The 23,144-nt window shown below is 39.2% G+C and overlaps 1 protein-coding gene across 2 annotated transcripts in view; it reads right to left on the reverse strand.

The window, feature by feature from the left end:
* MYLK (myosin light chain kinase) overlaps nt 1-17,062 on the reverse strand; it is a 2,381,262-nt gene extending 2,364,200 nt beyond the window's left edge. The window contains exon 1 of one of the 2 annotated variants that reach the window (XM_044074915.1): nt 16,905-17,062. The gene's annotated coding sequence lies outside the window, so the exon portion shown is untranslated. The remainder of the gene's footprint in view (nt 1-16,904) is intronic. The other variant, XM_044074916.1, reaches the window with a different exon arrangement.
* Nucleotides 17,063-23,144: the final 6,082 nt, after the last annotated feature.

Consider the following 23,144-nt stretch of genomic DNA (forward strand, 5'->3'; position numbering starts at 1 on the left):
TCCTGTAAATGTGATGTTTTTGCATACAAGCCCAGTTGCAAAACTGGGCAGATGGTTACCTAGGTTGTCAGAGTGCCATAGTTATAGATATTATTGGGTTTAGTTGGGAGAATAAAGTCTAGAGTACAGGCTTTAGAGGAGGGGATGTTATATTTTGTTGTATACTGATAAGCAGGAAGAAACTATACAGATTAATAATGGTGATGGGGGTATCAGATACCGTTTGGGCCCAGTCTAGGTTAAGGAACCCAAGGATGATGGTGTCTTGGGGTATATTGGCAGATGCCCAGGACAGCATGTCCTTTGCTATACTGAGATTATTGCCAGGAGGAATACATAGAGCTACAATACATATGTCTTATAAAAACGAGGTAATAAGAATCTCTGCATTATTGAATGAGGGATGCCTTTTCCTGATAAAGGGATATGTTCAGGTATTTTGGGTAAACAATAGCTACCCCACCTGCTTTTGGGCTATACAGTCTGCAAGAAGGATATTATACCCTGCAGGAAGGACTTCAGTCTTTGACTTTGGGTTTTAGCTATATTTCTGTGATATACCAAGGGTGTCAAAGTTGTAATGAGATACGAAAGCATTCAGTTCAGTTACTTTGTTACAGATGCTTCTAAGATTAATATTTTTAAATATTAGACTTGTTTTACCAGAGTTGCAGGAGTGAGATGTTGCATTATTAGTGGTTGTGTAGGCCATTACGGAAGAGGCTGTTGTGGTTATCCCTGGGTTGGGGTGAATGTCACTACATAGCTACAAATGGGTAGAGACAGCTGGAATGTGCAATGACAATTGGTTTTAAATTTGTTCTTTGTGATTAATTTGTGGGTTGGATTAATTACTTTAATATACATTTGTTTGAAAAAATGGATGTTGTGATAGGTTGTAAGGCTGTGGGCTGTATCAAATGAAATATGGGAGTAATTGCCATTGAGAGCAATGGACTGAGCATTGGGCATAAGACTGGTGTTGAGATGTGTATAACAGTTGGTTACGCATGCAAGAAAGAGGGAGGGAAGTGAACTGCAGTACTCTGAATAGCATGCTAATTATTACATGAGTGTTCAGTTAGTGAAAATGTAAACAGGGCACTGACAGAAGGCTGGATACTGTATGACTGGTTGAAGGTTAGGTGAAGTAGGAGGTGTTGTTCAATTGCAATGTAGAAGGAATTCAGCTGAAAGTAAGAAAAAAAGTAGGAAGTGGTTAGTGGATGTGTGAAGAAGAGGCAAAAGTATAGATTGTAAACAATGACAAAATTGGTAGTAATGTGGTGGGTGGAGATTACATTAGGATAAGTGTAAAGGATGTGGGGGTGGGTAGAAATTGGGGGTAGGGTATGGGAGCAGAGTGAGCCCAATCTATCAGGTACATCAATGGAATGCAGTTACTCCCCCACTGATGGTGTTCCTCCAAAAGAATGAGGCAGGATGTTTACAGATAAAAAGACAAGGTCTTTGAATTTTAACTACCTGAAGTGAATCACAGTAGTTTTATTTTTATGGGCTTTACTTGCTTTTTCCAAGGAAATTTTACAATGCTAAAGTAAAATATTATGAATTAGTAATGTAGATTCAAAGTAAGCAGTATAAGGCCTGTGGCCCATCCAGCAGACTCAAAACTACAGTACAGAACACACTGATGCAGAAGTAAAGAAAAAAAAAAGATACTTCAGCAGTTTAATTTGATTCTTGGAAACTACCTCACATAGGTTTTAAACTGAAGGTATTTCTCCTTTTATGCTGCAAATGGACTGAAATTCAGCTGCAGAAGTTCCGTTGGTAGTGAGATTGTCTTAACTTTTTGCAGCAGGAATCATCTGGGATACTATGTGCTCAGTACACTTACTTTAGAGTGAAGCAGCTGGAGGGAATTGATTTCATTTGGGTCCTGCCATTACTTCCCCATCTCTCAAGCTTCGTAAAGAATTCAGTAGAAATGGTTTGGTGCAATCAGTTACACAAACTATAAAACACACGAATCAATAAAATACTTACAAAAAATCAATTACAAATGTCTCATTACCATCATGTATAGCTGCTCTTAAATGAAAGTGGAAGCATTCAACCTGACCTAGCTCTAAATACCATCAGTTTTACCAGGTATTTCCATTGCACATCCCCAATCTCTTTCACCAAGTCCATCAAGCAGGACTATGCCTTTTTCACCTCAATCAAAGAAGCATTCAATTACAAATGCACCTGAAGTTATACTTGGATTAGCAATATTCCTCGATATCCTGGTGAACAAAGAAACCTGGCTCAAGAAGAATAAATCTATAAATCTGTCCCCAAAGTATAATATACCAAGACTAGCTAGACAAAATAAAAGTAGGTGTAGCAGCTATACTCAACAAAACTACTCCCTTTTCCCTAACACCAGTCCAGAATTCAAAGATGAACAATGCTTATCTGACAGTTTAAACTCAATACCCATATAAATATGACCATACTTGAGCATATACATGTTCCTAAGGAATAACATCCATATCTGAGAAGAGATCTTCAGTTGGGTGATCTGAAGTTAACACTGACTGGCACACAGACTGCCATTAAACCCTCCTACATAAATTCTCCCCTTTTTTGGTCTTGATGCCCATTCAATCCACTGGTTCCACAGTTACCTACCAGACCTTGAACTGGCAGTGAAATGGCATATTGATTTCTCTTGAATCTTCATTGTCTTATTAGGTGTTCTAACATCTACACTTGCCCCCATTCTATTCAACCTATTCATAAAATGACATGTGCACCACCTCTAAGCAATCACAATAGTACAATATGCAGATGACGCAACTCTCTTCTGTGCAGCCAGGATCCAATCAGTACTACAAGAAATCACCCAGCCATTCTCCTCCACAGATGGACAACTGCCAAGTTCTCTTGAACCCCAAAATGAATCCCAAAATGAACTAAATTCATTCTATATATACCCAAACAACTGTGCAATTAAAAAACTCTTCACCATAACTTCAGCCAACATACAAAACACAAACAGTTGCAAATACAAAACTGCAAGATGTGACCACATATGAAATGCAATCACATACATCAAGTAATGAGAACCCACACAAAAAAAGTTAGGCTCTCTATAAAGAACAAAAGCATTCCTCGCTGATATAGCCAGAAAAAGACATAGGTACAGCTCACTTCTAACACTCCCCTATGCATCCCAGGCTTTACTAACCTAAACTGTTCTGTATCAAACTTAAGGAATGCTACAAACTAGCAAAATTTGCAACAAATCAATACTATGGAACTCACCGTTGTCTTACTCTAAAACAGATACATTTGCTTGAAATAAAAAAAAAAAAAAAAACTAAAACATACTCTTGACTTGCTCATAATTACTGACAACAGATAAGCTACCTCACAAATACCAAATGTTAAACATTCTCATTCAGCTATACTTTTTCATATATAAACCTATGCTCGACCCCCCCCCCCCAAAAAAAAAAAAAAAAGAACTGCGCCAAAAAGCCAAGTTAACACTGCAGGTGATTCACTACATTAAAACTATACATCAAATAAATAGAATTTCACCTCACAGCTTACTTCAGACAAGTCATTAATAAAGCCACTCAGCCAACTTCATCTGGATTCTTGGATGTGCACCTGTGTTTCCTTAGGCAAGACAAAAAAGTATGCATCACATATACACTTTTGGATCCCTAGGTTAGGGTGGGGTTACAAAGACTCCAGTACTTAAAACATAGACTAACACCCCACATCCCATCCTTTAAACTTCCCTTACTAATGAAGCTCCTCCCCATCCATATGCTGTTTTCCTCTTACCTCCTTTCTACAAAGCCCCTTACTTGCTTTTTGAAAGGTTTAGAAAATTCTACCTTTCTTCTTAGAGACTATTTTCTCTCCTAAATCCTGCATATGGCATAGAAATACATTTGTATTAAGCAGTCATATTTTTTCTTGTTTTAGCATTTTCTCTTCCAATATATGGTATCTGTTCTACCCACCTAAACCATATACAACTTGCAGTATTCACTTAATTGCACTCATGCAATATGTACACAGTATGTATATAACTACTGTAATAATTTTTTAGGTTATATATGACGTTTTATCTATTAGCAAAATTGCTTCGGTGTCGATTGTTTTCTCCCCAGGCTTTTGCTGAAGAGGGGTTATTGCCCAGTCAGAATACAAATGTAGACCAAGATTATTTTGTACTTGACATATACAATTCTGTAGGAGTCTCAGACATTTCATATTATTAAAAATGTATACACCAAACCCAAAATACAAGACAGAGAAATCCACATATTCTACATATGCCTTCTATACCCACAACTTCAAAACATATATAAAAGGACAACTTAGATTTAGCATTAAAACTTTTACCAACTATATAATTACTAGACAACTTAAACAATGGAAAACACATAGAATGGATGGCTTACTAGCAAAACTGTACAACTGCTCTGAAACCTTGTCAGGTTTACTTAATGCTCTGGCAGGTAAACAGCCACTTTCATGGTCTTCATCCTTGGCTCCTACATTGCTCAATAACATTTGTTTCAATTTGTTTTTGACAATTTGAAAATGAAAATGAAATGAATTATTTAACATTGTGCAGGTTTACCCAACATGAACCAAGTTAAGATATCATTCACCAGCTTGTCACATAACATTGTGCTTTATCCAACCCTAGTATGGAGAGGAGTTTTGATACATTAAATTTGGCGATTTTACAGAATATGTTAAGATACTGAGCTCCCCAGAGGCAAATGAGTTCATTACAGAAGAGTCAAAGCATTTAATTTTCACCTAAATTACTAAACTGATCAAGTTGGGGAACCTATCCCAATACCCTGCAACTGCATATGAACTCTGAGGTCATAGCTCCTCAGGGTAGGATAAATGTCCTCCTGAGATGGACTCATGGAATCTTTCCTTGGTTGATTTATTTATGCTTGACAACAGATTAAACTCATCAAGACCAAGTACAATTTTTCAGAGGCGACCCAGCAGCACTAACCGGTGAGTGACTTACTTCAAGTCACTCAGTAGCCATACAAATTAAGGGAAAAAATCCAAGTTTAAAAAGATGAATGAAGATAATCAGCCATTTACAGCTTTAATTTTATGCCTCAAAACATCATTAATCTAAAATTTCCACTTTTTTTTTTTTATATACTTACATTTATTGATTGGGATGCTTAATGATACTAACTATTCGTCCTGGTTTTGATCCCTTAAATTTCCACTTCAACTGTGCAACTCAGCAAAATCACTTAAATAGATAATGCTCCTGGATCACCTCTAATAAGGGGCAGTGGAAGTCATCTTTCTCATTCCCTCAGTGTAAGAAATCTGGACAAAGCCTGACATAATGGGAGACAAAGCATTTTGCGGTGGTGCTGCTGTGGTAGCGTTGTCGCCTCACAGTAAGACGTTGTCCTGTTTGATTCTCAGCTAGAGCGTCTTCTGTGTGGAGACATGCGTGAATGGGCGTACCTTCGTTGAAGGCTGTGCGTCAGGGCCGGCAACTCGGCACGTAAAAATCTACTGCCAATCATTAACGGACCGGAGTTCCGCTGTGGCGGCCCCTAACCGGGAAAAGCCAAAAGACACAACAACTCTTATAAACTTGGAAAGTTACTAGAACAGGATTTGTGTCAGCATGCATTTTCTGAAGACTATGAAGTCTGAAATTCAAATGTATGTCATTATTTAATGACTTAAGAGGAACAGATCAAAAATATGAAGCAAAAATCTGTACAGCTGAGAGGTATGGTGGATCCCAGGTTGCACTGAAAAGGGGCAGCTGTGGCAGTGGGCTAATCTAAGTTAAGTGCAGATAGAAGTCACCATTTTCAGTAGAATCTCAGGAAGAAATGCTCCAGAAAGAGTAATGAAGGCTCTATGTATAAAAACATTTATGAGACATTATGTGAGAGCATAAAATATGACAGGAGTACAAACTGAAGTAATATGTACTTCAACTATCTTGTAAATTTGTTATAAAGATTATTTGAAAACATAGAGGTGACCTCTAGGTGTAGGTGTCAGATGACAGCAACTGAAGAAGAATAGCAACTGAAGAAGAATAACTACCTTAACACAACTGTGGTCAACAGATAAAAAAAAACACAAGTCATTGAACTACATTTAATTAAAAATGCATCATACTGCATTCTTTTTTAGGGTACATCATACTGCATTCTTTTTTAGGGTACAACATGCACATCTACCAATGTGTTCATAAACATAATGCAAACCCATAAATTAGCTATGTGCACTATGTTTTGTGCAGTCACGCTAGTAATGAGATTCATAAAAGTTGGACCATGCCTACTGCCAAATTAGCTGAAAAACCTTTGTGAATCACAATAACTCTACATACTATGCACTTATGTATGACATACACCTGTTTCAGTGATGTCACTGTTTATGATCCTCTGTTTCAGGGATGCCGATGCCACTTTTTATGTTCCTGTAGGATGCACACAGAATTGTTAGCTTACAGACAGCCTGCATACCACAACTTGTGTTTTATTGGGGGGGATGTCAGATAGCAATGACTTTTGGGTTCAGCTCAATTTTTGCAAAAGGATTGTCATTTGCAAACAACAAAATTAACATGGTTTAGGCCAACTTTATAAACACACATTAGTCTTCCTTTACTGGGAACTTCTTCCAGAGCAGACACAAAGTTATGCAACGCTTCCTCTGCTGCTAACAAATCAGTACCCTTTCTCTAGCTCTTAGTGATATGTCATATGATAGCACAAGGATAGCTGTGGATATGGGGATACAATTGTGATGAAGTCATTGGTCAAGTCTCACTGTGACTCAAAAATGTTTACTGCACTTTGCCAATGTCCACAGTGGGCAAGTAATTTTATTATTTGTGGATTAAGGAATTTACTTGTGCAGCTTTTCCCATTAGTGGGGAAAAGACATTGACATCACAGTGTTTCTCTACATGATGTGGACTGTATATGTAGTGCCTTACATTTCCACTGTGCCACTACAAGCCAACATATATGCCACTCAGGCAGCTGTTGTGCTACATCTTGGACAGTCGAAGTCCCAATCTTTTTTTTTCCCCTAGGGGTATTATAAACAATGGCAAGGCACAAGATTTGCAGGCCTACTGCACACCTGGACTCTAGGTATGTAGTAGCGGTTGGACATTTTTAACAACTGCATACAGCTGTGTACACAATTTTACCACGTACTAGTCTTAAGTAACTGCACTCCATGCTTATGAATAATATCCCTAGAACATATACTGTAGATATATGTTAAAGTATTTCAGAGAGAACTATGCACATAAACATAACCTGGCAACTACTGTACAGGCATGACAGGACTACACATAGATGAATAAAGAACTTCTAGCGCAAACACTACAAATTCAGTTTTATAATATAACTAAAATTAAGGTATTGTATACAATACCTGAGCTGGTACACAACACTAAAGGTACCTGGAAAATATTTTGCAATAAAAAAAAATAAGGTACTACGTCACACCACAACAACAAAAAAAAAAATCCACTGTGCCTGTAGATGTTTTTCAATAATATCTTGAAATATATTTTCATGAAAATAATGCAGCTTGTTCCAGGGTTTACAGATATGACCTGGACATAAACAACCTCCATATTAATTCCTTGTTTTGTGCATCTGTACTAATTTCCCAGCAGAACTCTAAATACTATGTATTGTACTACTGTAGAATAGCCAAAACAGGATACTTAGGAATGCATAGGAGAGTTTAGTTGCAAGTGTCAGCTGAATTAGAGACAACTGGTGGCCAAACTCTAGACATCTGAAACTATGATGGGTTAAGAATAGTAGGATCTCCACGGATATCCTGCAGCAATTAGCTTATCGCTATCCAGCCTGTATTTATGAATATTGTAAGTTAGTTACAAGATGCTCAAAATACAAAAGTGAAGGGATTACGCACATAATGGTAAACAATCCAGAAAGAGGAACATTTTATTTCACTCTATAGCACCTGTCTACCTTTTGGTTGGTTTATGACATGCAGATAATGCTGTGACCAAGTGCAACTCTATCCTGGAGACAAAAACAATTTTCCTGGTGTTTTATTGGATGACATTGGATGAATTTACCTTTGGACACAATGGTGATGGTAGACAGACTATGGTTTGGGCTTGACAAGAGTACAGTTTTAGTCAATGTTATTATTAAGTCTCAGTCTTAAGCCATAACTAAGGTGGACTAAAGCTAAATATTAATTTAACATTGACTACGGCAATTGAATTATGTGCAAGAAGGGCTGCCAAATCATCAACAGACTGTATCAGTTTAAGTCCTTCAGAATGACAGGCCAGGTTATGCACAAACATAGTACTCTTTTTACCAAGTCCTACGGAACTCCAAAAGTAACATGCAGTGGTTATGAGACAGCACCATTCCATCTAACCAGTTAGTAAGTTTATACAGATCCATTGTCACTGAGCGAAAGTCCATAACTGTTTAGGGTCATCAGAAGAGATGCATGTTTAACAATACTTGCCGGTTTACTGAGCCCCCCCCCCCCCAAAAAAAAAAAAGACTGATCTAATAACTCAACCATAACTTATTTGGACAAGAAGACACTCTAGAACAACCAGGAAGGCAGCCTCATTGGCATGGTTAGGCTTGAATCCATATTGGAAATTCAGTAGAAGGCTTCACTGGCTTGAGTGCAGCAGTACTGCAAGTGAATGCATTGTTCAGGATTTTTGGTAAGGGAAACAAGACAGTTGTGGCAAAGAACTCATGAAATGCAGCTAGAGGTCCTGCTTCATGTAGGACTACGATAATTATTTTTTTTTTCTACACGGAGAAGACAATTTGAGGGATCTGTTAATAAAACTGTGTGAGCAACTACATTTGCCGAGGTTTATAAGAGCTTGGGGGCAGGTTGTCAAATGCAACTGACCTGGGTATTTGGCTTACGAATTTCTACAATAAACATGGTGAAACTAACTGCAGGATGAAGGCAGGATACCCACACTGTGGACAGGTCATTAGTTATTTCTTTAACTAACTACTAGACTCAGCTCCTCCAAACGGATTAACAGTCTGAAGCATCACACAGGGAAGGAAAACGAGAAGGAATGAAGTTTTACGCAGGGTTAAGTAGCGATTTTACACTACACCTGTGTCTTTGGATTGTTCAGTGTATTTATATACGTTGATGCTGAAGATTGTCATTTTACTAGCAAGAATTGTGCTTCACTTAGTTAAGCTCCTCAAGAAGTTGGGAGAGGTTAGCTGTAAGCTTGGAATGTCTCTGGAAAAGGAACAGAAACAATGTTAATGATGCATCATGCATCTTTGCCAAGATCTGGGGGTGATCCAAAGCACGTTTTACACCTAATATGATCTTAGCACAAATCCATTCAATTTAAGACATGCAAAACTAGTCAAATGATATAAGAAACAGAATCCAGTGGAAACTGGTATAGCCTTTTTAACTTTATAGATTATACAAAGTCAAAGCTCCTCATAATTCTGAGGCAGAAAAATCTTTGCAATTTCTGCATTTTTGTATGGACTCACAATATATATATTAGGTAGATGGTCACAGACACCCATTAATTTAAATTTCTGCATTTTTGTATGGACTCACAATATATATAGTAGGTAGATGGTCACCGACACCCATTAATTTAAATTTCTGCATTTTTGTATGGACTCACAATATATATATTAGGTAGATGGTCACCGACACCCATTAATTTAATGCTCATTGGAGGATATCCATTAATCTGATGACTGCAGCAAGGAATGCAAGTATTCAGTTCATGTCACTCAACAGCCAGATGATTTTTATAGTTTTGTCAAGTTTCAGACAAGTGAAATCATCAGTACAAAAAAATCGTACATGGTTTGTTTTAGATGGAGTACTTATGGATACAAGTGGAAGTGATGTTAGTTCTCTTAGGCAAAGAACTTGACTGGCATTTGTTATTCAATACTCGTTACAAATGAAGCCATACCAAACGTGTAAAGAAGCTAAAATCCCACAACAGACGCACATGACACACTTGATTTTGCAGTTCAGAGTTGCTTGGTTTTAGTTTTAGAAACCAATAGCTACGCTGGTCTGTATCAGATATTCAAAGGATCAAACTGTTTTGTTCTCAGTACTTCTAACACTGAGATGATCAAGTTTTAGAGGAGTAGAACTCTTGACACTTGCTGTTACTGAGTCAGCAAATTTAAAACGGAAGTAGAGAACAACAGGTTAAGTGTTTTTATTCAGGTAGCAGTTTCTTTTTCTTATCAAACTGACATGTATGCATATCCTGATACAAGTACATTAGTGCACTTCAGATAACTTCTGCTCTTACAGTAGTGAAACTGTTCCAGATCAGGAAAGAATGTGCACTGCAGAACATAAAATGAATGCAAGTGCCAAACACTTTAAGAGTAGGAATTAAAGAGATTACAGTCTTGATTTTCACTGGACATGCAGGCAATAGAAGTAGCAGACATAGGTATATAAATCCATCTAAATTAGTGATGGAAGGGTGGCTGGGGGTTAAATTCACATTATGAACACCTTTAAATGTTTAAACCTCACTGGCACCCAGGGAGCACAAGGGGTGTCAAGATAGCTGGAGAGCTGTTTTCACTATAGTTTATGCTGCTCAATCTGAGAGAAAAGGGTTGAGAGTAACAGAGATGTCCTGTTAGCTGATGGTCCAGAGGATGGGATAGACAAAATAAGGAGTTGAGTGAAGGATGTTGACAAGAGAGAGCAGGGACTTCTGAAACAGGAATAGGAGACAAGTAAATTAAGTTGCAGGCTATGGTGACCTTATATTGGAATTGCATCTTTCTGAGGAGTTGTGCCTTTCTTTCTTGAGAACTACTGCGGAACAGTGTCCTTTCATGCAATGAGCCCCTGGGCCACTGTGGCCCATAACCCTCCTCAGCTGAGAGAGAGAGAGAGAGAGAGAGAGAGAGAGAGAGAAAAAACACCGATAAAGAATGTAGGTATCTGCAAAATAAGCAAGCTTAATATCAGATTCAGAGGACTGCATTCTCTGCATACCTTTCATCACTGCATACCTCTAATATCATTAGTATACATGCAAATATAGACAAAGAATAATGGATACCACACATTTTCTGCAAAGACTACCCTACAAAACACAGCACCAACTAGATTTATGAACAACAAACAATAAGTAAGTCAGGGTACAGCACTGATCCACCTGAGGTTTTTGTATAGGTACAGCCCAGGAGGACTGACTGGTTAAATGACGTGCTCTGTCACATAGCAGGTAAACAGAATCTGAGGGAATCAAACCCTGAAATACAGAAGTTCAGAACAAGTTTAAGCGTTCAGACAATAGCACACAGTAGCAGTTTACAGTATCAATCTGCTCAGGACTTAAGCACATGTGCCCTCGCTCGCAGGTATATATACACACAGGCACATGCTTGAACATACCACAAATATCAGTTGTTGCACATGGCTATAGATTAGCAGGACAGCTTTAAATGGCTTAAAAATATTTTGCCAGTTCTCAAAGACTATGAGCGAATGCAAGCAAATGTCCCTGCACAGGGCTATACAGAAGAAAAAAAGCAGACAAGATTCAGTTTTACATGCACTGCAAAAATACAAAATATTTTTCTAAATTCTGTGAATTATCATAAACAACATCTCTTAGTAACCATGCAAGTTACAACAGCTGTTCTGCCAAGCAGCTTGTCACTGGAAATCAAACCAACAAGCTGAAATCACAGTCACAGCATAAAAAATTAATAACTAAACAAGTAAAAATGCTGATGCAGTCGACAAAAGTCCACATCACTAGATTATACTAAAACATCTTGATAAAGGAAGTAAAACATAGTCTAAATCAAGTGTTTAAAATCACTTTTGTGTCTAGTCATGGCATCACTTTAAAATACATGCCATCCCTTAAAGTCATATCATATCATATGTATATTATACTTACCCATATATGAAAACTTTCATTACAAATTAAAATAAAATAGATATAAAATCATTTTTAATATGATTTATGATTTTTTTTCAAATTTCAATTATACAGTGACATGTTTTGTGTCAACAGCATCAGAGTTTTTTTTACATGTTCATATTCTTACTGTATACATGCTCAAAAGGAAACAATGTCTTCCTGAAAAGCAAAAGTGAATATCTGACAAACAGGCACCATATTTTGAATGTAGTTGTCTTTTCTAAATTTATCAATAAAAAGAAAAGGCAAGCACTTTATTTCATATGTGAAGATTAAGCAGTTGTTATTGTTAACAGTAATGACCTCAGAGGTGTTTCTAATGTGTAGCTTGGGGGTGGTAGATCGAGCGGACCACTTAAGGGTGCAGTGGTTTCCCCTCACAAAACACATCAATTTTGAATAAATGTTAGTTCAGAATTTTGTGACTGAAGGTGAAATATTTTTTTGGGCAGGGCTACCAAAAATATAAAAATTATTCCTCTCTCTCAAAGTGTGCAAGTCATTCTGTCATCAAAGTATGAGAACTTTCAGCAACACCATTTAAAGTCTACTTATTAAATAATTTTCAGCTATTAACCAGGTAGATGGATTGTTCCAAGGACTCTCTTCAACCACAGACCATGTGCTGGTCAAATACGTAAAATGTGTAAAAATTAAACTTTAGAGTAATTATGTGACATAACTGCATGCCGTATGTAACAAGTCAGTACAAATACTTTCACTTATTAGTTTCTGTGCAATTCACACAACTCACAAACTTGTAAATATCTTGTACAATACATACTACATATGCACTGGCACTGCATTTTTGTTTTTCCCCACTATGATATTTTATGTAATATGTATCAATAATTGGTATTTCATTTATGAAAATATGCATATGCACCCTACACACATTGGTTTTACTTTGTTCACACCCTGTCCTTTAACATACTGTACTTTAATTTTAATAATTCTTATGCAAGTGACAATTCCATACAACAGCAAAATGCCATACCAAGGTAGTTCAAATATGGCAAATAATTGTACAGATGCTAATGAGTTAAGGACATTTTTATTCATTCTTTTCATTTTCTTAGATCTCTACTGTCCCTTCAAATACTATGCCCTTGTATTAGTCAGCAGTCCTTGGACCATATCAACCGCTTCCTCAATCTATTTTCTATCAAAAGACTGCTTCACCCAGCCACAAAGTACCCTCAGACAGGCAGTCTATCTCTAGATCCTTATTAGCTAACCACGACAGCAAGAGAAGTGCAAATAGATTATTCTTAACACATGTTCACTGTATTAAGGTCAACAAAGCACCTCTACATAGGGTTAAGTTTTCATGTTGCATCTCATGGAATATGGCACTGCTTTCTTCAGGTTAACTATTCTCTTTTCTGATTTTACAGCCTAACATGACATGAGACTTATAAATAATCCAGTACAGGTTCAAAATATAAGGTCAAGAAATAAGTAGATGCATGAACATAAAGTTGTGTCATCAGACAACCCTTGGACAGAGCACCTCCTTAGTACCAACAGCAGCACCACATCCCTCTCAACACAGTGTACATCAGTGTGAAGAGGCCAATTTAATAAATGCTCACCGGTTTTATATACTTAGCACTGGAAAAATCTCTGGCTGCTTATAAATCTTTTACTTTAATAATGAATCTTTTGCATAACAACCGTCACCCTGGTGTGGCAGTCAAGACTACATATCCTAAATAGTTAATATTGCATTAATGTGCAATTAAAAAGGCTATATCCTAACGCAAACACACAAGCAAAATGCATTATACATGTATAGCAGTGCACTTGGGGAAGTGATCGGATGTCAATGCAAAACTAAGAAATTGTAAACAAATACTTTCAGAATACCCCCCACAAGGGATGGAATGTTTCTACTTCTAAGGACAAAACTGTTGTCCCTAACAACATTGTCTATATCCCTGCACATCTGAGCTATGAAATGCTGTACCATTTTTGCCCTGGGACATAACTGAAATGGTGTCTGAAGTTTTTCAGCAGAGCTCAAGTTTCACAAACATCTGACAAAATGTTTTGCCATCTTGACTCCTGCGGTACCCCAAATATTATATTTTTTCCAGCCTTATAAAGAAAACTATGTAGTTACTCTAGCATTATTTGCAGTTCCACCAAGCTTGACAAATTTCTGAATTTTTATCAGGTGCAAATCTAATGCATAGCAATCCTTGTTTTCTCCTATCTATCCCGTTTTCACTTCCCAAACAGATATGAAATATTGTGCTATTATAAACAAAGTGTGCTTTTATTTCTTCAATAATTTTTTTCATCATATTTCATCAGTGACTTGAAACAGGAAGGGAAGGGAGGTCCAGTCTGGGCACATCTCATGTGTATTGGGGGTGGGGTCACTACATTCTCATTAGGAGCTTACTCATGCACTGATCAAGGAAGCATCTCAGGAAGCCTGTGGATAAAAAATAAATTAATTAAAGTTCACCTACATTTTTGTCTGGTGAAGACAATATACAGGCAAATATTTTCAAATCTTACCAAGCTGGCCGTTCTGTTTCCAAGACTCATACACATACAGACGGACTCTTTCCCTGCCAAGCTTTCCTAACGATCCTCAAATACTGATCACACTTCCAGACATTCAAAATATTTAAAAACTGAGTGAGACTACAAGCATAACTTGATTACAGTAAATAAGTGGCCAGGCACAATTTCTCAAGCTCATTCTTGTTAACAAGGAAGTAAACACAAATTCAAAATTGACTAGTTGTTTTGGAAAGACAGAAGTTGGTAGTAAATATTTAGCCTCCCGCCAAAGAAAGGGTGGAAAACTACTGTGTAAGAAATGAACATTTTAAACCCATGATGAAGATTACAGCAACTTTTACTTCTTTGTGGTGTGCCTGTTAAAATACTTACAAGCTGAACAGTCAACAACTAACAGTGCTGTTTTAGGAAATACGGAGCCCAAAAACAAATAATTATGGCACAAGTAATGTGATGCAACATGCAAGAGAATTAATGTCGCTGGTATCAATGCATTTCATCATCATAAATGCATTTTGGAGGTATGAACTGCAGTTTAAAAGCAGTACTGCATAATTTAAGTAGTTTAGCATTACAGGCTGTTGTGATAGCATTAGGTAAGTACAGCCACTACATGTGTGACACTTAATTTTCACTGATCTGCAGGTTGTATCAGTTAATTGCATATTTAAATACTAGACGTGTGTGTGGCTTACATAATACATAAGACAGCATTTGTAACAAGAAAACTGGTGTTATTCGTTATATTCATACCTCTCAACCTCTTAGCTCAAAAAAAATCTGGATAAAGCTTAAAATTATAGAAACAAATTTTAAACATTGCTCTTATAAACTTAGAATGTGCTACAATAACAAGTTTTAAATTGGCATGTGTTTTCTGAAAGATATGAAGACACTCAAATGTGTGTCATTATTTTGTGACTTCAGTTTCTCAATTATTTGCCAGAAAATTATAGATTTTATGAAGAACAGACCAATAATGTTGTTGTTGTTTGTCTTTCAGCTTTTTCCAACTCCGTCCTCTAATGACTGGCAGTCATTTTACAACCTTCAAAGAAGGCACACCCATTTACACCTACCCAATCGCAGGGAGGACATGCAGACTCCACACAGAAGGCACTCCCAAGCAAAGCGGAGAATCGAACGGGAGAACCTCTTGCTGTGAGGTAACAACGCTACCGCCGTACCTCCGCGGATTACTCAGACCAATAATATGAGGCAAAAATCTGGATATTCCGTGAAAATCAGATCAGTTGAGAGGTTTGGAATCTCTGTTTTTGTTTCACTGAACTCTTAACAGCTTTCATACTGATGACAGAGGAGAGGGAAGAGCAACCTCACAAAAATTAAATATTTGGTGATTAGTCTCATAAAGTAAGAGAACAGTTAATCACCCCCCCCCCCCCAATGGGTGCATTTGTACAGACATACTTACATACCACCATCCAAGAACTGCTTACTGTATCTGACAGCTTGCAAAGTACTTTATGAAGCAGTACATATGCGTAGAAAATAATGCACATATATTCCATTACTTCAGTTTATGTACTACAAAACAGAATATTACATAGGAAAACCGAGACACGATAATGCCCATACATTACTGCATACAATCACATTAATCGTATTTTAAAGTGATAATTGGCATTCACATCTCTCAAACTTTTAGAACAAGAAATCTGGACAAAGCAAAAGCCCACTTTTTAAAGACTTCTCTTATAAAGTTACAGAATTGCTATAATAACAGGTTTTGCATTAGCATGCATTTTTCTGAAGGATATGAAGTCTGAAACTCGGTTGTCATTATTTTCAGACTTCAGTCTCTATGATTTGCTAGTGATTTGCCAGAAAATCACAATTTCATGAGAAACGGATAAAAAATATGAGGCGAAAATCTGGACAGTTGAGAGGGGTATGTTGGCATTCAGCACACTTGCACACATTGCAGTGATTACACTGGTTGATACCAAACCGAAGATAGTAGCAGTGGTAGTACCATGTCCACCATACACAGCATGCCAGAAAAAAGACCGATTGCTACCTACAAGTGACAGACAAGTCATCGCTTGCAAACCAAATACTGTACTTTAGCACTGACATGCACAGACTCAACAAGCCCAGTCTGCCTCAGCTGCTCCAAATAAAAACAGCTACTTAAACCATCAGAGCAGTGGTGGTAGGGAAGCAAGAGTTTTAGGATATCCAGGTCAATTATGCAAAATACTGAACGTTTTCACAGCATTTGCTTTTACTGCATAACAGAAAACTGCACCGACACCCTTCCATCCTTTTCTCGGCATAGGCTGAATCTAACTTTTTGACTGCATGAATAAGTAAACTTAAACACAGCGATTTTATTATTTACCGTTAAACCTGCAGTGGGTCAAACGTTCATCCGGTGAATAATAATCCTTTAGTTAACCCAAACTGTTGTTTTATCACCAATCCAGCCTCCCCTTAGTAATATCGAGAACTAGAACTCCAGACCTTAGAAGCCCAGGGTGTCGAGAACATATCCATATAGTGGGATAACACACTTAAAACGGCCCTTAAACTTTTTCCTTCCATATAAACTTTGTGGGCAGCCCTGCCCCCAGCCTTGCATGTTCAGACCACGCCCCCTACAAAAAATGCAAACAAACGGTCTCAAAGTTTTAGGACTCAAACCAAAGCGCGTCAAAATGGCAAAGTAAGCCGGGAACGGCTGAAAGCGACCTTCTGTGTGTTTTTATGTGTAGTTTTCGTTGTGGGGTTAGTAAATGCCGACAATTTTTTTAGTCAGTAAATGTACCGTAGTCGGGTAGCTGAGTTAGAAAAGCTGACCCGCTGCACTACTTCATAAATATTTCCACTAGACACTAAGCAGGCATTCCCAGTTCAGCCTGGCTCATTTATTTCTAAACATTTCCCTGTACCAACTTAACCACTGTGTACTGGGTATCTGCCAGTTCAGTCGTCCGTCAGTTATGTAGGGTTGTCTGTGGCATGCTACTCTAAAAGGAATAAGAACTTTAAATAATTTGCAGACAACGGTCGTCTTTTCACCACACTACAGACGGAAGGGATTGCTGTAATACAACTTCGAATATTAGTAACAAACAGCATATTTTGTTTACCGTGGTAGTGGACCAATTCCAGAAGGCCCCAATTGCAGCCATAATAACTCGGGAATAAGAAAAAAATATATAGTAAAGACAGTAAGCACTTAAAGTCATACACACACTTGTACAATGATTTTCGGACATGATCGTTGACATAAACAGTGAGTGTATAGGTAGTTAGGTATGGAACAATATTGCATAGCAATAAATTTAAGGAAAGCTTCCTCAGCTGGTCTGCACTATAGCTCTCAACTGATTTCTGTGTCGTATTTTTGGTCTGTTCCTCATAAAATTTGTGGCTTTCTGGCAAATCACTGAGGACTGAAGTCACTAAGTAATGACATACATTTGAGTTCCAGACTTCATATCCTTCAGAAACTGCATGCTAACACAAACACTATTATTCTAGCAACTTTCTAAACTTGTAAGAGTAATATTTAAAATATGTCCCTATTTTTTGGCCTTTGTCCCCCCAATATTTTAGGCACTGTCTAGATTTCTTGCTCTAAGAGGTTGAGAGGTATGGTCTGCACTACCCCACCACTGAAACTTTTTTTAGAGTCACCCATCCAGTATACACACTGCATAGCTGTAAACCTTCCATCTCAAAAATGTGAAACTGCCTCTCACCATGTGGAATAAATGGGCAAAATGTGGAAGACTTAACTAACAAAAGGAAGGTCACAATATGTTTAAAACGAGCTCATTTATACTTATATTCTTTTGATGAATTAATATGATTCAGTATTATTTACCAAGGATATTGCTTAAAAAATTGTAATAAATATCTAACAGACCCTTTCAATGTGGAACAAGGTGGAATGTGATTTTTGAGACACGAACTGAGTAATATTCCTCATGATGCATAGTCCAGAGACATGAAACAGGTGCATACAGGGCAATGAATAAGCAGCTGTTTCAAGCTGATGCCCATATTTACTAAATAGTCCACAAAATTTGTCCCTGTCATAATGAGGCAGGCTATTACAAAATTGTAGTATTCGGGCTGGTAATGTGGTTGTTGTACTGTAGGGGCGCTGTGGGGAATTCAACATGTACTGTTGGTTCTCTATTCTCTGGTAACTTGTTGGTTCCGGTGTATGTATGACTTGCAGAAGTTGTGAGATGTAGCATGGGTGCGCACCTGGAGGCTCTTAATAAAGAAAGGCCTTACGACTCCATAAACCGTGTGGTCTCATTATTTCCCAGGATGTAACATATTGGCGACGAGAGGATGGGATGCCTCCGAGTCCGCTGCGAGTAAACTGGTGGGTTGCAGTTCATGTCGGACGACGAAGAGACGGGGCCTGCTGGAGTGATGTCTGGTTCCATGTTGGGGTCACTGGTTGCATACGACTGTCAGACACAGACCTGGGAGGAGTATTGTGAAGTGTTGGAACATTTTTTTGAGGCAAACCAGATAATGGAAGCGGGTCGGAAGCGAGCCATATTGCTAAGCTCGGTGGGCAGCAAGACGTATAGTCTGATGAGGAACCTATTGAGTCCTGATAAACCAGGGGACAAATCGTTCACAGAGTTGACGAGTTTACTTCAGTCACATTATAACCCGAAGCCGAGTGCAATAGTCCAGAGGTTCAAGTTAAATTCAAGGACTAGGATGGCTAATGAAACGGTAATGGAGTATGTCGCAGTGTTGAGGGAACTGGCACAACATTGTGATTATGGGGACAGACTGACCGAAATGCTACGAGATAGGCTCGTATGTGGCATTGCAGACGACCGCATACAACGCAGATTGTTAGCGGAGCCTGACTTGTCGTTTGAAAAGGCCTTGAAGTTGGCACAGGCCATAGAGACAGGGACTAAAGACATTCGTGATTTACAACAAAAAACCACGGAAGGGGTTGGAAGCAGGAGTGCGACCCCACTGCCAGTGCATAAAGTGGTCATGGAGCATAAATCACAAGGGAAGCCTGGTCAGTATGCTTGTTACAGGTGTGGAGGTGAACATCTGTCACGGAACTGTCGTTTTTTAACTGAAAAATGTCATGCTTGCGGGAAACAGGGCCATGTGAAAAAAATGTGCCGCTCAACGCCCTCTCGGGACCAGCCGAAAAAGGGGGAGGAAAAAAGCAGTGTGATGGAAAGGAAGGGAAACCGAAAAATAAAACGGCAGTATGCACACCACATGCGTGAAGTTGCAGATCAACAAACCAGGGAAACCGAAGAAGTGTTCACAATGTTTAACGTGAAAGAGGCCAGGTGGGAAAGAGTTGATCCCATTAAAACCCAGTTGGACTTAAATGGTAAAATGGTGCAGTTTGAAGTGGATACGGGGTGTAGTGTGACAGTTCTGTCAAAGGCTGAGTATGGGAAGTTATGGCCCAGAGAAGCTCTGAAGCTGCAGGACTGTTCAGTGACTTTGAAAACCTACACGGGTGAAACAGTTCCCACGTTGGGAATGGTGAAACTGAAGGTAAAATATAAAGACCAAGTCAAAGAGTTGCCAGTCATGGTGGTAGCAGGTAAGGGACCAAACCTGCTAGGCCGGGTGTGGTTAAAGGAGCTGAATATGGGCTGCCTACAGCTCCATAAGGTAGAACAGCCGGGCCTGACCTTGCAAGAGGTGCTAGAGAACAATGAAGAAGTATTCAAAGAGGAACTGGGGACCTGGAGGGGTCCACCAGCAAAAATACACGTGAAAGATAACGTAACGCCAAGATTTTACAAACCCCGCCCTGTACCATACGCGATGAAGAAGAAAGTTGAGTTTGAGTTAGAGAGACTCACTAAGCAAGGTATAATTGAACCTGTGAAGTTTGCGGAATGGGCCGCACCAATTGTTCCAGTATTAAAGCCAGATGGTACTGTACGCATATGTGGTGACTACAAGTTAACAGTGAACCAAGTCTCGAAGCTGGAGCAGTATCCCTTGCCAAAGGTGGAGGATGTGTTTGAAAAGCTGTCGGGAGGTGAAAGGTTTAGTAAACTGGACCTCAGTCAGGCATATCAACAAGTAGTGCTGGAAGAAGGGTCAAAGGCATATGTTACCCTGAACACACACCAAGGTTTGTTCCAAGTCAATCGTTTACCTTTTGGGGTTTCCTCGAGTCCCGCTATTTTCCAGAGAATAATGGAGGGACTGGTGGCAGGGATTCCAAAGGTGGCTGTGTATTTAGACGATATCCTGTTGACGGGAAGGAACATTCGAGAGCATCTGGAGACGCTGAATGCGGTGCTGAGTCGACTGCGGGAGGCAGGTCTACGGGTGAAGCGGAGTAAATGTGCTTTCATGGCAAAGGAAGCAGAATTCCTGGGCTACAAGGTGGATGCATCAGGCCTACACCCCCAGCCAAATAAAGTGGAAGCCATTCAACAGGCACCAGCACCCACAAATGTTACAGAACTGAAAGCCTATTTAGGCTTACTCAACTATTATAACAGGTTCCTGCCAAATCTGTCAACCCTGTTAGCTCCTTTACATAAGCTATTAAGGAAGGAGGCTCAGTGGTCGTGGCAAGAGGAACAGGACAGAGCGTTTGAACAGTCGAAGGAACTAATGCAGTCTTCAGAGGTTTTGGTGCACTACGATAGTCACAAGGACTTAATTTTGTCATGTGATGCCTCACCTTATGGATTAGGGGCTGTGTTGGCACACCGGATGCCAGATGGACAAGAGAGACCCATTGGGTTCATGTCACGGACTTTGACACCAGCGGAGTCAAACTATTCCCAGTTAGATAAAGAGGGTTTGGCTGTAATGTTTGGAATCAAGCGATTTCACAAATACCTCTATGGGAGGAAGTTTACTATTTGCACTGATCATAAGCCTTTGTTGTCATTGTTCAACGAGATGAAAGCAGTGCCGCAGATGGTTTCTCCCCGCATTCAGAGATGGGCTGTAACATTGAGAGCTTATGAATACGAGATTGTTTATAAGCCCGGGAAACACCATAGTAATGCGGATGCGCTAAGTCGTCTGCCGATACCAGGGCATCTTCAAGAACAGGAAGCGGAGGACCGAGTTTTGATGATGGAGGACATCACGTTGGTGTCTGCCAGGGAACTGAGTGTATGGACACGCAAAGACCCGGTGCTTGCTAGAGTGTTTCAGTGGGTCCAGCAAGGCTGGCCAGTCCAACAAACGGATCCAGTTTTTCGGCCTTATGAGGTGAGGAAAACAGAGCTGAGTGTGCAAGATGGATGCGTATTGTGGGGGGCACGAGTGATAATTCCGTCCCCAGGAAGACGGGCACTTTTACAGCAGTTGCACCAAGGTCATGTGGGCATTACCAAACAAGGTTCACTCTGGGGACCAAATCAGAGTATGAGACCCTGGAGCGTACACAATGTCAAAAAATAATCCAAAGAAACTCCTGAGCTTTGAAAGGTTGATTTAATAACGCTTGTGACCAACAAAATGCGTTTTCGAATATCTTCATCAGATAACAAACACAAAATCAATTACATGCTTCACAAGAACCACCCATCTTTTATACCATACATAAATTGAATGATTGAATCCTGTTAATTACCAGGGTCTCATACTCTGATTTGGTCCCCAGAGTGAACCTTGTTTGGTTTTGTGTTCAGGAAGTTCACCCTATCATCTCCTATTTTGGTTTCATGTGGGCATTACCCGAATGAAGGCCTTAGCCCGAAGTTATTTTTGGTGGCCCAAGTTGGACCACGAGATTGAAGTCATTGTGAATGAGTGTAAAACGTGTCAACAAGATCGTAACTTGCCTGTGGCGGCGCCACTACATCCATGGGAGTGGCCAAGTAGACCTTGGCAGAGACTTCATATAGATTATGCAGGACCTTTTATGGGAGCCATGTTTTTGATAATCATGGATGCTCATTCTAAATGGATGGATGCCTATCAAGTCAAAACACCCACTTCCCTCGTTACCATTGAATGCTTGAGGAAGAGTTTCAGTAGCCAAGGACTACCAGAGACTATTGTATCAGATAATGCTTCATGTTTCACGAGTGAAGAGTTCAAGGGGTTTCTGAGAAAAAATGGCATCGTACACATTACATCAGCACCCTACCATGCAGCTTCAAATGGTTGTGCTGAAAGGGCTGTCCAAACTTTTAAAGCAATGATGAAAAAGTCTGGAGAAGGAAGTATGGCAGCAAAAGTGTCACGGGTGTTATTCAACTATCGTATTACACCTCAGTCTACCACGGGTTTGTCACCTGCCGAGATGTTGCAAGGACGGAGATTACGATCCACGCTGGATCTAGTGCATCCAAACGTCCGAGCTAAGGTAGAGGGGACCCAGTGGAGGCAAAAAGAATGTCTTGATCGACGACGGAGAGAGAGAAGTTTTCTGGAGGGAGATGCAGTGATGACGCGAAACTTCAGTTATGGACCTAAGTGGATTCCAGGGTTTATTGTCAAGAGTACAGGTCCATTATCATACCAGGTGAGGTTGAACGGAGATTTCTTGGTGAGGAGACATGTAGACCAGATTCAATGGTAATGAGGGAAGTGGGTGTTTTGACTTGATAGGCATCCATCCATTTAGAATGAGCAT

The sequence above is a fragment of the Protopterus annectens genome, chromosome 6.part0 (assembly GCF_019279795.1).
Source record: "Protopterus annectens isolate FY-2018-M chromosome 6.part0, PAN1.0, whole genome shotgun sequence".
NCBI lineage: Eukaryota > Metazoa > Chordata > Ceratodontiformes > Protopteridae > Protopterus > Protopterus annectens.